The 16,243-nt window shown below is 41.8% G+C and overlaps 1 protein-coding gene across 8 annotated transcripts in view; it reads left to right on the forward strand.

The window, feature by feature from the left end:
* LHFPL2 (LHFPL tetraspan subfamily member 2) overlaps window positions 1-16,243 on the forward strand; it is a 158,507-nt gene that overhangs the window by 37,844 nt on the left and 104,420 nt on the right. The window lies entirely within an intron of this gene.

A 16,243-nucleotide genomic window follows, 5' to 3' on the forward strand; every position in this document is an offset into this window, starting at 1 on the left:
CCTCATGGGCCAGGTCAGAAGATAATTCTTAACCCTGCTGGAGTGCAGAGCTGACGATGGACTGGACAGAGTCGGAGGCCACAATGGACTTGCACTTTGATAGTCATCCTCTTGTGGCCTCAGCCTACACTAATTTTGCCCTGCTCAGAACTGTCCAGCCAGGCCACACTGCTCATGGCTGCCGGTGCTTGGCTGGTGGCCGAGGGCATGCCGCCTTGAACCCAGGGCAGGGGCAGTGGCCCCTTACTTAATGAACAATACCATTATGTTTTGTTTTGTTTTAAAGACTTAGAAGAATTTCTACCTCCTCCATCTGTTTGTTTGCTCATAGCAATTAATGAACTTGTGGAGCCTTTTCTTCCCCCACTAAGTAACAAAGAAGTGAGAGACCCTTAATGAATCAGAGCTTGCCCACCCCCTCTGTGTCTGGCTCCTTGAGAAACCCTGACACACCCGTACACCCTGCTCACGCCCTTCTTTGGATGCCGTCCTCCCTTCTTTGCTTATTACACACTCTCTGTGCCACATGGTAGGTGTCAGAATATTGATCTAGTCCTGGCATGTGGCCAAATCTACATTTTTCAAATTGGATTAAAGATTCTGCAGGAAGGCACAGACAGGAGGGAGGAACAATAGCCTAGGCTGCTCTTTTCTTAGCTGCTTTATTGTTAGACTGAATCTTGAGTACAGTCAACACCGGAGGGACTTCTGATACTATACTTTTACCAGAGTGTGGGGGTACTTAGATTAATAGTATATGGCTTCAAATCTTATCTCTTGATGTTCTGAGTTTGTGGGGTACATGAAGCATGTGAGGAGGGTCTTTTCTCCTCCCCTCAGCCCCCCTCGTCCCCTGGCACGTACCTCTTCTGGGTCTGCGTGGGCCTTCGGCTCCGGAATGGAGTCCTGCCACTGCCATGTTTACTGATCCCCCACCGAGTCCTTCCCAGGGGTTTTCTGGCTGCATCTGTAGGAAAGTGAAACAGGGCCAAGGCAGACTCATCTTTTCTATTCTCCCATTCCCTTTTTATGAAGTTTCATTGCAGCAGCCGTTCCCTTCTCAGGCAGGGCCATGTGCTACTTGCAGAGGGCCCAGCTGGTGTTTCCTGAACCAGGTCCTGCTGTTCTGCCTGCCCCTCGAGGAGGCCCAGAGCCCACCCAAGGTCTCTTTTCCTGTGGTGAGACATGGAAGAGAAACGTGCAATGAGGAGGCTGGTGGTCCAGTAGCTCAGGTGGCTCTCATTGGAGCTGCCTCTGCCCTGCTCTGTCTGGTGGCAGCCTGGCTAGGTGACTGGTTACTCTGGAAGCTGCTACCTAGGGTAGGCACTTCACTACCTGAGGTTCAGGTCGTTTCATTCTGGAGCTTCTGATGCATGGCAGTGAATTTTCATCCTGTAAATGAAGAATGACTGTTATTCTCTCCATTAAAAAGATTCTTTTTTTTCTGGCCAGGTATGGTGATTATATCTGTAATCCTAGCACTTTGGGAGGCTGAGGAAGGTGGATTACCTGAGCTCAGGATTTCAAGACCAGCCTGAGCAAGAGCAAGACCCTGTCTCTAGTAAAAACAGTAAAACTAGCTGGGCATTGTGGCAGGTGCCTGTAGTCCCAGCTACTCTGGAGGCTGAGGCAAGAGGATTGCTTGAGCCCAGGAGTTTGAGATTGTTGTGAGCTGTGATGTCATGGAACTCTACCCAGGGTGACTGAATGAGACTCTGCCTCCAAAAAAAAAAAAAAAAGAGAGAGAGAAAAAAGTGCACCAGTGACTTTCTTTTCTTCCAAATGGAAGGAGCTTAATTTTTTGGATTGTTTTCTCTTCAAAAAAGAAAGTGCTTATTGTAGAAAGTTCCAACAATATGTACAAATACAAATACATTAAAATACAAAGCGTGCCAAATATCCACTTTCTAGATTATTTGTTACTCATATTTTAGTGATCGCCATGGATATGTGCATACTCACAACCTGAGATATAAGATCATATCATAAAACATTTTTTTCTTCACAGTAAATTGTGGTAGTTTTTTCTGTGTGATAAATTTAGAGACACCTCGTCTTTGATATCTAAAGAAAATTTCACTGTGTACATGTGCCACAATTTAACCAATCTCAATCTCTCTCTCTCTCTCTCTCTTTTTTATTGTTGGAGATTCATTGAGGGTACAAGAAACCAGGTTACACTGATTGCATTTGTTAGGTAAAGTCCCTCTTACAATTGTGTCTTGCCCCCAAAAGGTGTGGCACACGCCAAGGCCCCACCCCCTCCCTCCTTCCCTCTCTCTGCTCTTCTTTTCCCCACCCTCCCTCCTTCTTTCATCTCGCTCTCTCTTTTTTATTAGACAGAGTCTCACTCTGTTGTCTTGGGGTCACGTGCCTTGGCAATCAAACTAGCTCACAGCAACTTCAAACTCTTAGACTAAAGCAATTCTCTTGTCTCAGCCTCTTAAGTAGCTGGGACCTCTTGAGTAGCTTGTGTGCAGGTGCCTGCCACAACTCCTGGCTAGTTTTTCTGTTTTTAGTAGAGACTGGGTCTTGCTCAGGCTGGTCTCTAACTTGTGAGTTCAAACAATCCACCTGACCCAACCTCCCGAAGTGTAGTTAGGATTACAGGTGTGAACCACCGCACCTGGCCTAACCAGTCTCTTATAGATGAAACTTTTTCCCAGTTGTGAATAATGCTCCATTGAATGTCTTTGTATAACAGTTGTCTAGTTATTTCATAGGGTAAATGGATTAAAACTGCTGAGTCAGAGGCTGGCCATTTTAGATATTCATGCAGGTTGACTACTTGCAGAAAGATCATACATTGTTTTTTTTGTTTGTTTTTGTTGTTTTTTTTTTAGCCAGCATCTCACTATGTCACCCTGGGTAGAGTGCTGTGGCATCAAAGCTCACAGCAACCTCAAACTCTTGGGCTTAAGTGATTCTCTTGCCTCAGTCTCCCAAGTAGCTGGGACTACAGGTGCCCGCCACTATGTCTAGCTATTTTTTTGTTGTAATTGTCATTGTTTGGCAGGCCCAGCCTAGTTTCAAACCCCCTAACCCAGGGTGTATGTGGCCGGTGCCCTAACCACTGAGCTATAGCACCAAGCCCATCTTTGTTTTTATTATCCTGTAATAAAGGAAATTTTCTTATTGACTTTAACATTATTTGCTAATGTATTTTCTATTTTTTATTTTTGGTAGAGACAGAGTCTCACTTTATTGCCCTTGGTAGAGTGCCATGGCGTCACACAGCTCACAGCAACCTCCAACTCCTGGCTTAGGTGATTCTTTTGCCTCAGTCTCTCGACTAGCTGGGACTACAGGCGCCCGCCACAATGCCCAGCTATTTTTTTTGGTTGCAATTTGGCCGGGGCCGGGTTTGAACCTACCACCCTCGGTACATGGGGGCTGGCGGCCTACCCACTGAGGCACAGGCGCCGCCCTCGCTAATGTATTTTAAATGGTTAAATATCCCAAACTTGCAAGGTACCTTAAAAAATTTTTTTTTGCAAATTGAGTTTGGATAACTAATGAGGGAGAAGTATAATGATTAATTTTGTAGCTTTAATAGCTAAAAACCAAAACTGTATATATCCCATATACATTTTCCCTTGTATGTATTATTCTAGTATGCAGTTGTATCTTTGCTTGACTTTTATTTTAAATAATTGTCACATGGAGTTTGTGTAGTTAAAACTGTGCCCTTTATTAGTCCCACTTTTGGGCCGTCTGTCATGTTCCATATTGTTATATTGTTTCTAAAACTTTGCTAATGGGAGCTTTCTGGCAGTAAGAGTAGCAAATGCTATTTTGTAATTTTATAGGGTTTTAAAAAATAACTACGTTCTTCTTTGAAGGTATAGTCTTAGGTGAATATTTCAGCATTTCTGCTAAGGAAGCAAGCACTGTCTTCATGACCATCTCTGGTTTCCTTTAGAAGGTGTTTTCCAGATCCTGTGATTAATGAGCTGTTGCTCCATCTCTTTGAACTTTATCTCCTTGATCGCCTCTGGCCTTTCCCCTGGTGTCACCTGAAACTTCTTACCAGTTCATTGGTTAATTGCGTATCTTTCTTTTACACTTTCTTAGGTTCATCTAATGATAAGGATATCACATATCTCCTTAAAAAGCTTTTTTTAGTGTATGTTTCACTGCCCAGAGTGATTTCATATTTAACATTCGTTATTGGCTCCCTTTGGGCGTTACACAGGTCTACCAAAAGATAAACTTTGCCTGTTAAGACTGTAGCAGTAACAAGAAAGGTAGCTTAGGGAAAAAAATACCATCGATTTCATCATCTTTGTAAACTTCCTTGGAATTTGAAGGGAGATTTTTCAGTGTCTTGTCTCCTAATCAGGTAGTTTTCTAGAGGAGATAGACTTTTCATGTTGAATTTTAATAGAAAAGACGAGGGTCACTACCTGGAGGACGGGGACAGCTGGTGAAGAGGCTACTCTAGGATAAAATGGGAATGGGAGGTGGAAACCTACTGGATGGGAGTAACTAAGATACACAAAAAAAGGCTGGGGAGGAGGTTGTCTGAGTAAATATGGTAAGTAGTATTTACTATTCGATTGTAATTTATTTTTAAATGTCCTCTGTTCATGTCAGAATGGCAAAATATAAACCTGTGGGAGAAGATCTCTGTGTTGGGGCTGTCGTCTGGTCATAGCCGGTACTCAGGCTGCAAGGTGATCAGAGTACCAGGGGTTTCTGCGGGAGGTGCTGAACAAAAAAGTGCTTGCTCAACTGTCCAATCAAATGCCAGGGTTATTGGCTATTGTATGACATTCATTTTTTTTTTTTTTTTCCAGCAGACAGCTGGATTTCCCTAGTGTCTATATTTGCTCGTGGTGAGTTGTATAGAAGTGACTCTTTGAGGACACTAAGGTACCATTTAATGAACTGTTTCGTTAGTGCCTTTTAATAACTCACAATCTGAAGTGGTATTTAATTACTTTTTCAGCCACTGGGGACAATTCAGTAATTGTCACTTCATTGCCATTTAATAAATTTCTGTCTTGTACATTAAATAGCACTGAGCAGTAATTCACTGCCTAGTCCCTGGTGGCAGGAAAAAGTTCATGCCGTTTCTCATAGAGATGCTCATCTGAAACCAGATGGTTGCTCAGGCACTGGGAAAGTGCAACAGAAATTTTCAAAGTAGTGGGCCCCAGATTTTTGGATTTCACAGACCAGTTTAAAAAGTATTTAGGGCTGTTACAATTTTGCCAAGTTTTGTTGCCTTTGAGAAACCTGACCCAAGAGCACATTGCCTAGGGCATAGTGGGCACTTAGTAAATATCAGTTGAGTGGAATTGAGCTACATATTTTAGGACAGAATTTTCACTGGTGACCTTTGTTTAATTTTGTTACTGTTTTATCAGACCTCATACTGGGATGTTAACTTTGTAAGATATGACATTGAATGTGGCTGACTAAAGAAATTTCACTTGATATGGGGATGGTGAGAGTTAAGTAGCATATGAGAAAGCTTTGAAACAACCTCACTCAGATTGTAAAGGTGAGATGATCAAAACTGTCTGCTGAAGATACTACAGAGAGATTATTCATTTTTTGATTATATTAAATTCTAGGGAATTTTAAGATGCAAAGATGATTAATCCAAAGATAATTAATCTGCAGGTTGTAGTGTCTTGGTTCCCAAATGAAATTTTGTGACAGATCAAAGGAGAAAGTGGATCGGTAAGAATGATTTCATTAAAATTGTCACTCGAAAGGAGAAGCATAAAGGTACTGCCTTTTCTGTGATTTCACTCATCTTAGAGTTTATGTTGTAAGGCCATCGTCTGAATTCCATCCATTCAGGTGGTACCATAGTCATGGGGGTTGTAATGGTGACGTAAATGATCCTGAAAATCCTGGTGTGCATTTTGCAAGAGGGTGGAAGGAATGATCGACAGCCTGTGGCCCAGGTCTCTGTGATGGCTGATGCCGCTGTTGGAGCCATCTGTATCCCAGACACAGTTTATCCTGCTCAGAGGCCAGGCAGTGAATCCCTGCTTGTCTTGATTCTAATGCCTGCCAGCTTTCAAAGTTGCATTGATTGCCTGAATGTCCTATAGAATGTCTGGTTTTAGCCACTGAAAGAGAGCGGAACAGTTAATAGTAACACTTTTCATTAAAGTGCTCTCTTTAATAATGTTTGAAATGTAATTTAAACCCCAGCCAAGCTATGGTTTCTGTACCTGGCTTTAGAAGCCCAATAAATCCATAGTGGGGTTGGACAACCTTTTCTTATGGGAAGTAATGGAAATCCCCTGTCAGATTTTCTGATAAAACACATTTTAAAAGATGAGTTTTCAGGCGCATTGTGTTTTACATGTTCATCCAGCAAATTACTCAAGTGCAGAACTGTGCAAACACATCGCTCAGACGTAAAGTTTAAGTACATTCTGTTGGGAAATTCACCAGGTCTTTAATCCTAGTGGTTTAGTGCTATGGTTTAAGTAGAAGGGATTTAGAGAGTTCATAAAGGTAGGGAAATAGAATAAACAAAAAGGATGACAAGAATGTCACCCAAGCAACACCTACGTGGGACTGTGTGCCTCAATCTCCTCCGTCGAGATAGTGTCAATCTTATTTTAAAACCAGCCTTCAAGAAGTTACAGAGCAGACAGATACAGTGAAAACACAAATTAAGAAACTAATTTCAGCTGTCAGAGTGTGCCTGTGGTGTTGTCATAAGTACAGATTCCTTTGATCACGTAGCAATCTACTGTTGGTCTCTGTTTTGACTTCTAATACAGTTTTTTCCTTCAGTAGCTTTACATCTGTAACAACAGGCTAGAGCAGAGATTGAATTCTCATTTATCTTTCTCTCTGATTTTGGTTTTGATATTGTATCTTTTATTTGTGTGAGACTTGAGACTCTTATGGCTTTAAGAGGCAGATACTATTTCATTTGAAATATTTAGCAGCATTTTAGTTTTATATTCCATATACCTGCACTAAACACCTTCTGTTCATTTTGAATAGCCCGTTAGGTATTTTATCATTTTATGTGTCATCATGTCCTTAACTAGTCCCCAGTTAGGGCATCTGAACTCTTCCCAATTTGAGGCCGGCATCTACGGTGCTGCAGCAAACATCTTTCAGCAGGTGCCCATCTCTTGGGGCCCCTTCCTGGGGATGTATTTAAATCTTGGGTAGAAGATGTGGACTCTTTGTAGCTCTTGTTGCACAGTGCTACTTCCCGTCTGTCTCAAGAGCCCTGTGAGGACATACAATGAGAAAGAGAAAACAACTGCAAGGAAAAAGAGCTGTGTTGGAAGTTTAAAATCTTTTTACCAATAAGAGAATAATAGTTTTTTTTTTTTTTTTTTTTTTTTTTGTAGAGACAGAGTCTCACTTTATGGCCCTCGGTAGAGTGCCGTGGCCTCACACAGCTCACAGCAACCTCCAGCTCCCGGGCTTAAGCGATTCTCTTGCCTCAGCCTCCCGAGTAGCTGGGACTACAGGCGCCCGCCACAATACCCGGCTATTTTTTGGTTGCAGTTTGGTCGGGGCCGGGTTTGAACCCGCCACCCTCGGTATATGGGGCCGGCGCCTTACCGACTGAGCCACAGGCGCCGCCCGAGAATAATAGTTTTTAGAGCACTACATCAGGACTTTGCTTGTTGTGGGCTAATTAGTAGATAGAAAGTTCGGTGAGACTCCGTCTCTACAAAAAAAAAAAAAAACAAAAAGTTCAGTGTGGTGCTTAAGAGCACAGTCTGTGGAATTCAAATCAGTTGCATTACCCCCTCTGAGTCTCAGTTTCCATCTTCATAAAGTGCTTATAATAATTCCTGCCTTGGAGTTTGAGACCAGCCTGAGCAAGAATAAGACCCCGTCTCTACTAAAAATAGAAAAACTAGCTGGGTGTCGTGGCAGGCACCTGTAGTCTCTGATACTTGGGAAGCTGAGGTAAGAGGGTCCCTGGAGCCCAGAAGTTTGAGGTTGCTGCGAGCTGTAAACCATGGCACTCTGCCCACGGCAACACGGCCCCATATGCTGGAGGTGGCGGGTTCAAACCCAGCCCCGGCCAAAAACTGCAAAAACAAACAAACAACAACAACAAAAAAACAAAACCCAAAACAAAGAATTCCTGCCTTATTGTGGGTGGTGGTAATGAGACAATGTGCTAGAAAGTCTTTGGCACAGGTCCTGGTTGGTAATGGTCAGTAAAGGAGAGCAGCTGTGATCGGTTCTGTCGGGCCTGCAGTGGCCGACCTCTGGGTCGGGTTTCCTGTGGCATTGGCAGGTTGCTCCCCGAGGCTTCGGGCCCTGGGAGTCCCCTTGGGTGTGTTCTGGGTCAGAGTTCTCTGCTTGGGCTAAGTTCTCAGGTTGTATGTGAATTAATATTGATGGTGAAGGGTCCAGACTGCCCGACAGGGAGGAGTTTGTTCTGTAAGAACCAACTGAGAAGGACTAACTCTGCTGGAGTATCAACCACCTGCCCCCGTGTCTCTGTGGCAGACTCATGCCATTCTTTTCTGGTATTGCACTTTCTTGTTTGCTGTATAAAAAGGAGAATTTGAGAAAGACGTGTTTTTTTTTTGAATCCTGCATTTCCTTAGCTTAATAAAATGCTTTTAGAGGAGTGGTGGGTAAGAATTTTACTTTGTTTTGGTTTTGTAAATGTTGTGTCTTTTACTTTCCTGTGACATTATCAGAAATCTTTCTACCTTATAACCAGCTGATTTAAAAGTCAAAAGAAGTGTCTTCATCAGTCAACTTCTTAATTTTTTCCCCTACTCTTTCCCTTCTTCATTGCTCTCATCACCTTCTTTTCTTTTTCTTTCATTTCTTTTTTCTTTCTTTCTTTCTTTTTTTTTTTTTTTTGCAGTTTTGGCTGGGGCTGGGTTTGAACCTGCCACCTCTGGCATATGGGGCCAGCGTCCCACCCCTTTGAGTCACAGGTGCCGCCCTCTCATCGCCTTCTTTATACGTATGTGTAGTTCTGGATCATAGCTTTGTCATTCTTTTTCCAGATTCAGTATGCATTGTATATGTGTTCCTTTTGTGGAAATTTCAGTGGAACTTATTTAATTTGTGGTATCCTAGATCATGAGTGGTTTGGGGGAGAAGTCTAAGCTGTGTATATGTATTTTTTTCCACATCAATTTATTTTTAATTTTTGGGTTTGAAGGGAAACTTGCCCCCACCCACTGACTCCTTCAGATGGCGGTCCAGCAGCAACACTTATGATTGTTGAACAATGTTTAACAAGGGACGTGGTGACCACAGCTGGGTTTCCACTGCTGGATGAACTTAGGATCTGAGGGAAATGACTTTCCCATGAGGAAACGGGAAAGTTGGAGAGGGAGTGAGTGTTGCCCCAACCTCCATCCCCAAGCCCTCAGGCTTTTCTTCTTTTTTGGGATCATTTGCAAAGAGCTTGATGACCACGTAGCCAACACAGGGCATTTCATCCCATGTTCAGTCCAGTCCTTAGGAATGTGTCTAAGGAGTTGGAATGATTTCTTTTTTCTCCTCGTACTGTTGAACTCATGGTGGCATAAGTTTCTTGCATAGACATGGTTTATACTCTTATTAGATTTAGTATTTATTAGTTTGTTCTCAAAGAATAAACATCTCCTGTGGGAGGGGTTCTGCCTAACTCCCAAAGGCTATTCACCATCAGTATTAATTGTATACAGACCTAAGAATAATTCATATTGTTGCTGAGAACTTGACCCCAGCCAGAGGAATTCGGTGAATGATCCATGACTTTAAATTCTTGGTACTGTCTGCTCTGGGACCTGCATTCTCAACTGTGGTTTTGTGAACATGGTAGAATCATCTGAGCCCAGTAAATCTCAAGTCAAACCAATTCATCGTTTGAGAAAAGACGTTTGTTCTGTAGCCTTCTCTCCCGGAGATCGGGGTCCAAATATTTATCATCCTCAGTGACACCTCATTTCTCCTTTCATTACCAGACCAAATGGTAGGAATTGTTCTACTTAATTGTATTTTCACAGTTTTTCCTCTGCGGCTCCCTGGCCTGCCTTGTTATTTGATCTTTCAGACGTGGGGGCCCTCAGGGCCTGTGGGGTCACTCCAACGTGGGGGTTGGGGCAAAGGGCCAACACCCTGGTCAAATGTGGGGCAGATTTAAATGTGACTTTCTTTTATTTCTAGGGCTTTTGGAGTTTCAGCTAACTTTTTTTTTTTTTCAAATGGCTAATTTGAGTTCAGACACAGGCCAAAATAAAATGTTGTTTTGGCTGTCTGCTACTTATGTTCCATTGTGGAACGTGGTTTTTTTTTTTTGTTTGTTTGTTTTTTTAAAGCCAGAAAGAGCATTTATTTTAGTTACCAACTTCCTTCATTGTATTTTGTTAGTAATATCTCTCTGAGGGGGTGAACCTGCCTGCATCCATTAGTCATTTCTCTCTCTAAAGGCATTGTTATGATTTGATTTTTGAAATTCAGAAAATAGAGAAATCATCTTTTGACCCAGGTTATAATTTTAGTTTTCATCACCCTCAATCCCAAGCTAAGGAGCTCACTGATTAACCCTTACTCCTCAATTTTGGAGTCATCTCTGTCCATCTATAGGAGAATAACATACAATAGCAGAGCTTTTGTTAGGCTAGGTATTTAATTTTTTCATGTGACAAGAACATTATCTGTAACATATATATATTTTTAAATACTTGGAAGGTTCATCTTAAAGTGAAGAACCTCACCTTGAAAAATTTCAAAACTATTTACAGATTTAATGGGTACAATGCTTTCAACTTTAGTCTTTTCTTTTTTTTTTGAGACAGAGTCTCAAGCTGTCGTCCTAGGTAGAGTGCTGTGGCATCACAGCTCACAGCAACCTCAAACTCTTGGGCTTAAATGATTCTTTTGCTTCAGCTTCCCAAGTAGCTGGGACTACAGGTGCCCAGCACAATGCTCAGCTATTTCTTTCTTTGTTTCTTTTTTTGCAGTTATCATTGTTATTTTAGCTGGCCCGGACTGGGTTCGAACTCGCCAGTCTTGGTGTATGTGGCTGGCACCCTACCCACTGAGCTATGGCGCTGCCCCTCAACTTTAGTCTTTCAAAATAATTTTAACACAGGCTGATTGTAGTAATTCACACCTGTAATCCTAGCACTCTGGGAAGCTGAGGCTGGTGGATTGCCTGAACTCAGGAGATCAAGACCAGCCTGAGCAACAGCGAGACTCTCTACTAAAAATATAAAAACTAGCTGGGGAATTGTGGCTGGTTCCTGTAGTCCCAGCTACTTGGGAGGCTGAGGCAAGAGGATTACTTGAGCCCAAGAGTTTGATTCCTATGAGCTATAAGGATGCCACGGCACTCTACCCAGGATGACAAAGTGAGATTCTGTATCAAAAAAAATGAAAAATAACTTTAACACATAAATAAGCTTCCTTTATTTGAATTGTGTTTCTCTGGGTAGCTTGTTTATTATTAATCTAAGTGAGAAGTTAATTGCCAAAAAGTTACAATTAAGTTTAGATTTATTAGATCACATAAGGTTTTGTTGTTTTTTTTTTTTTTTGAGACAGAGTCTCACTATGTAGCCCTCAGTACAGTGCCATGGCGTCACAGTTCACAGCAACCTCAAACTCTTGGGTTTAAGTGATTCTCTTGCCTCAGCCTCCCAAGTAGCTGGGACTATAGGCGCCCGCCACAACACCGGGCTATATTTTTGTTGCATTGTTTAGTTGGCCCGGGCTGGGTTTGAACTGCTGCCTTTGGTGTATGTGGCTGGCGCTGTAACCACACTGTGCTTTGGGAGCTGAGCCCAAAGATTGGACTTTCAATGGTCACTTAAAAAATTTGGTCTTTTTAGTCGCTTTCTAAAGAGAATGCCCAAAACTGCCTGTAATTTGAAGGACAATTTTTAAAAATTCAGATTTTAAGAGATAAGTATTCAGAATGGCTGCAGCAGTTACATGTGCAGAAAGATGTCCCTGTTGTCTTGACCTTTGTGCCGTTGTCTGTACCAGGTCACAATCGGACAAGGTCCCGAGTCTAGGTGGTCAGCCTTTGTGTTTGTTACTCAGCTGTCAAGCTGCCAAGCGGGGCCTGTGTGTAGACTTGATGGTCTCTCCATTAGTCACCATTCTACCTGGGAGAAGTAGTTTACCTGGGCTTTCAGTTGGGGTGTGTGTGTGTGTGTGTGTACTTCTAGGAATCATGGAAGTCTCTAACAAAATCCAATTTATGTGAATTAAGGAAATAAAACCTTATGCATAATGCATGGGAGGACAGGAGAATGAAGCAGTGCAACGGAGTACTGCTGTGCCAAGCCCAGGGCTGGGGATGAGTGGGGAGGCAGACCAACAGGTGCAGTGAGCTCAGCACTTCCTGTGACTGGTGCTTGAAAACCAGGGATAACTGGAGTTGGATTGTCTGACAAGTCTGTTCCTGAAATGTCTGTTTATTCGAATTTTGTGAAACAAACAAAGCAAATGGAATGTGAAGATGATGCGTCTGTACTTTTTTGAATGTGATTTGAAATATAACATGGAAGAATATAATTTGTGAACTTATTGACTCATCAGTGGGGAGACATTCATGATAAGCTATTGTTCTCATTTGAGAAAACCGTGAAAAGCAATATTCTGGAACTCCTCTAGAATGTTTTCTCTTTCAGAATGCAGCGGATGACTGAGTGAGTTAAGTTGTTGTGCTGTAAGAACAATCTCCTTGTAAGGCTGTCGTGACCCAAAGATCCCAGGCTCTGTGTTCATAGTGCGCTAAGTGCCTACCAGGTAATTTAGGAAGCAAAACTGTTAGATGAAAAATCATTATCGAAAAAATCATTAAGTAGTTACATACAAACAACCTTGTAAGTATTTATGTCCCAACAACTAGGTTGCCACTTGAAAAACTAGTACACATCAATGAAAGAAAATATGCTTTTCTCCTTATAAAATTTTAACACTTACTTTATTCTTGAACAACCACCATCATTTACTAGTGGGTTGTGTATACCTGTTGGACATTGCAGTTTTTCAAATCTTGGAATTAAATGACTTTCCCACCCTCATTTTCTGCTCCACGTTGATTTTCAAATGGTCCTTGGTTTATTATCATAGCAGTTGCAAAGAGCCCAGTTTCACAAAGAGATGATGTCATCAAAAAGAATGTAGAGCAATCTGAGAATTAACTTGAACTTGTTGTTTGTACAGTGTCCAGCACTTCTTTGTCTTCTTGAAAAATTGAGCTCACTGTGGCCCTCACAGGAGTGTTGGCATATGGTATGAGAACCCCGATCTTAACCTAGATTTGTTCTCTTTCAGTAAGTCAGGGTTGTCTTAAGGGGCCTGAGTATTTAACTGGGTTATTCAAAAGTTGGCTTCCTTTGTTATTTATTAAATAGTTTTTGTGGTTGTCAAGTTTTGGGGAGAAGCAAAAAAACATTTCCACACTCAACATCCTGGAAATGAACTCATTACATTTGGGAGGAGGGAATGGAAGCCAGTGTCCGTATTTTATTAACAATTTTCCTGATGGTATTAATGCACATGAAGTTTGAGAACCACTCAGTTCCATCACAGATCCCTGAGTTGAGGAAACCTGTAGCTCTTCACTTGACCCTTGTTATTCCTGTGCTGTACCATGATGCACCTTTGATAAATGTTCACTGAATGCTCTTGAACTTACTTATTGTGCCTTCATTTCTCTTTTCTTCCCAACTTTTTTTTGTTGTTGCTGTTGTTCTAGATCTATATCTTAAAAAGGAAAAAAAGGCCGGGTAATTCTAGCACTCTGGGAGGCTGAGGAGGGTGGATTGCTTAAGCTCAGGAGTTCACTACCAGCCTGAGCAAGAGTGAGACCCTATCTCTAAAAATAGCCAGGCATTGTGGCAGATGCCTGTAGTCCCAGCTACTTGGGAGGCTGAGGCAAAAGAATTATTAGAGCCCAAGAGTTTGAGGTTGTGGTGAGCTATGATGCTACTGAGGGTGACAGAGTGAGACTCTGTCTCAAAAAAAAAAAAAAAAGGAAGAATTGTGACTTAGTTCTAAATCTACCATGCCAATTCCCCACTCTCCCACACAGGTCTCTGTGTCACGTTGAATCAGTCTGTTCTGAGATACATTCGGATATATTTGTCTCCGTTTTTTTCTTCTATCCCACAAGAAGAGACACGGAATTTCCTAAGTGGAAAGAACTGGGTTTGTGAAAAAATACAAAAAAATTTGTATGTGTTTGTTTCCTAGGTGGGAAAAACTCTGGGATTGGGAGAAAATTAAAACAATCAGAAGAGACTCAGATTATTATTTAATTCAATGCCCCCATTTCCTTGTAAGGAAGCACAGGGAAGAGAAATAATATACCCGGGGCCTTTCAGAAAGCCCAGCTCAGGTTAGAAAGCTTCTCTCCTGGTTCCTTGCTGCTGTGCTGTTTTGGATCCATCCCAGACCCCCCACACCTCGCTCTGAGGGGGCTGGTGCTGGCTCAACAATGGGTTTTCCAAGTCCCATAGGTGACTGCGATATGGGAACAATGGCTGAGAACTGGGCTGGGCAATTTGTTTTGTTTACAAAATTAGAGTTTGGGTTTTTAAATATTACTTTGTGATTTATTTGGTCAATAATTATAGAACAAATTTTCTTTTAAATATTTAAATTTTAGTTTTATATGAATGTATGCACTGTGGACAGTGAACAGCCTATAGTCACTTAATGTTTGTGGTTTAATGATAAGAAAGCAAATACTTTGGAGAAGAAATCATCAACATTATCACCAAAGGAGGAATTTGTGTTTTCTGGATTTTTATTTATAAATGATACCCTACCAGCATCAGAATGTGGCATGCTGAGCTTTGGGCAAGATTTCCTTTCTTGGGATTTGTTTTTTTTTAAATTAAACAATAATTTTTGTTTTAGAGAGAGGGTCTCCCATGTCACCCAGGCTGTGGTCATAGTTCACTCCAGCCCTGAACTTTTGGACTCAAGTGACCCTCTGGCCTCAGCCTCCTGAAAAGCTGGGACTACAGGTGTCCACCACTGCCTGGCTTAACTCTCTTTCTGTGTGCCTAGAAGGGTTCAGGGGCTATGGGGGGTCTGACTTTTGGGTGATTCAGACATGGCTGTAGTAGATAATTTTGGAGGCACATGATACTTTTACCCCTCAGCAGAGTTGGAATGATTAGATAAGAGTCACAAGGATTGCTTAAGTGAGATCAGTAATTTTTACTGTGTTCCTCTTCATCGCATGTGAGTTATATTTTAGAAGAGATCAGGTAGACTACATTAAAGGAAAACTGGGTACTCTGAGACTTATGAAAAATAACTGTTGGGGCTTGGCGCGTGTGGCTCAAGCAGCTAAGGCACCAGCTGAGCTGGTGGGTTTGAATTCAGCTCAGGCCCACCAAACAACAATGATGACTGTACCCAAAAAATAGCCGGACGTTGTGGCAGGCGCCTGTAGTCCCAGGTACTTGGGAGGCAGAGGCAGGAGAATCACTTGAGCCAAGGACTTGGAGGTTGCTTTGAGCTGTGATGCTACAGCACTCCTCCCAGGATGACAGCTTGAGGCTCTGTCTCAATAAATAAATAAATAAATAAATAAATAAACTCTTGGAACTTTATGATTCCCAGGGCTGTTTGTTCACGGGAGAGTTAAACTCTCTGAGAGACTGTCTTCCATGGATCTTTTTACCTTCCCTGAAATGATGTGGAGCTATGTTATCCTAAATAGGCTTACGGTTCCTGGAAGTCCAGTTTTCTGGAATGCGAATCCTTTCTCCTTCCGTCTTTCTTGGGAAGTAATCTCATAGCTGTGTATCTTTTCAGTTCAATTTCAAATAATGTTTGGCTTTATTATAGACATACAATGATTTTGTGAAGGAGGAAAGGAAATGTATAACTGGATGTCATATTAAGGTTACTTATAGCTTATTATAACTTTTATAATCTATTTCTTCAATTTAGTCCAGTAGAGCTGAAGAGAGGATTGTTTCTTTTTTTTTTTTTAACTGTTGAAAGAATGTTTCAACTTCGTGTCTAATATAATCGAGAACAAACTTAACTTAAATCCATAAAAGCAAAAGTACCTAATACAATTAGTGTTCTTTTCAGCCCCTTTTTCTCAGATTCCCCTTTATCAGAGCACATACAGGAAAACTTGCTATATGGAAGTTTAAGCTTCTGTTCTGGCTTTTCTTTGTCAGAAATCTCCTCCCAAATGAGAAGGAACATCATAGACGCTCCTGGCACAGTCCTGGATGGCTAGAAATGCTTGTGGTGCCTCCCAGCACTGAGGCTTTGCCTACCAAGATGGAAA

Source organism: Nycticebus coucang, chromosome 1, assembly GCF_027406575.1.
Source record: "Nycticebus coucang isolate mNycCou1 chromosome 1, mNycCou1.pri, whole genome shotgun sequence".
Classification (NCBI taxonomy): domain Eukaryota; kingdom Metazoa; phylum Chordata; class Mammalia; order Primates; family Lorisidae; genus Nycticebus; species Nycticebus coucang.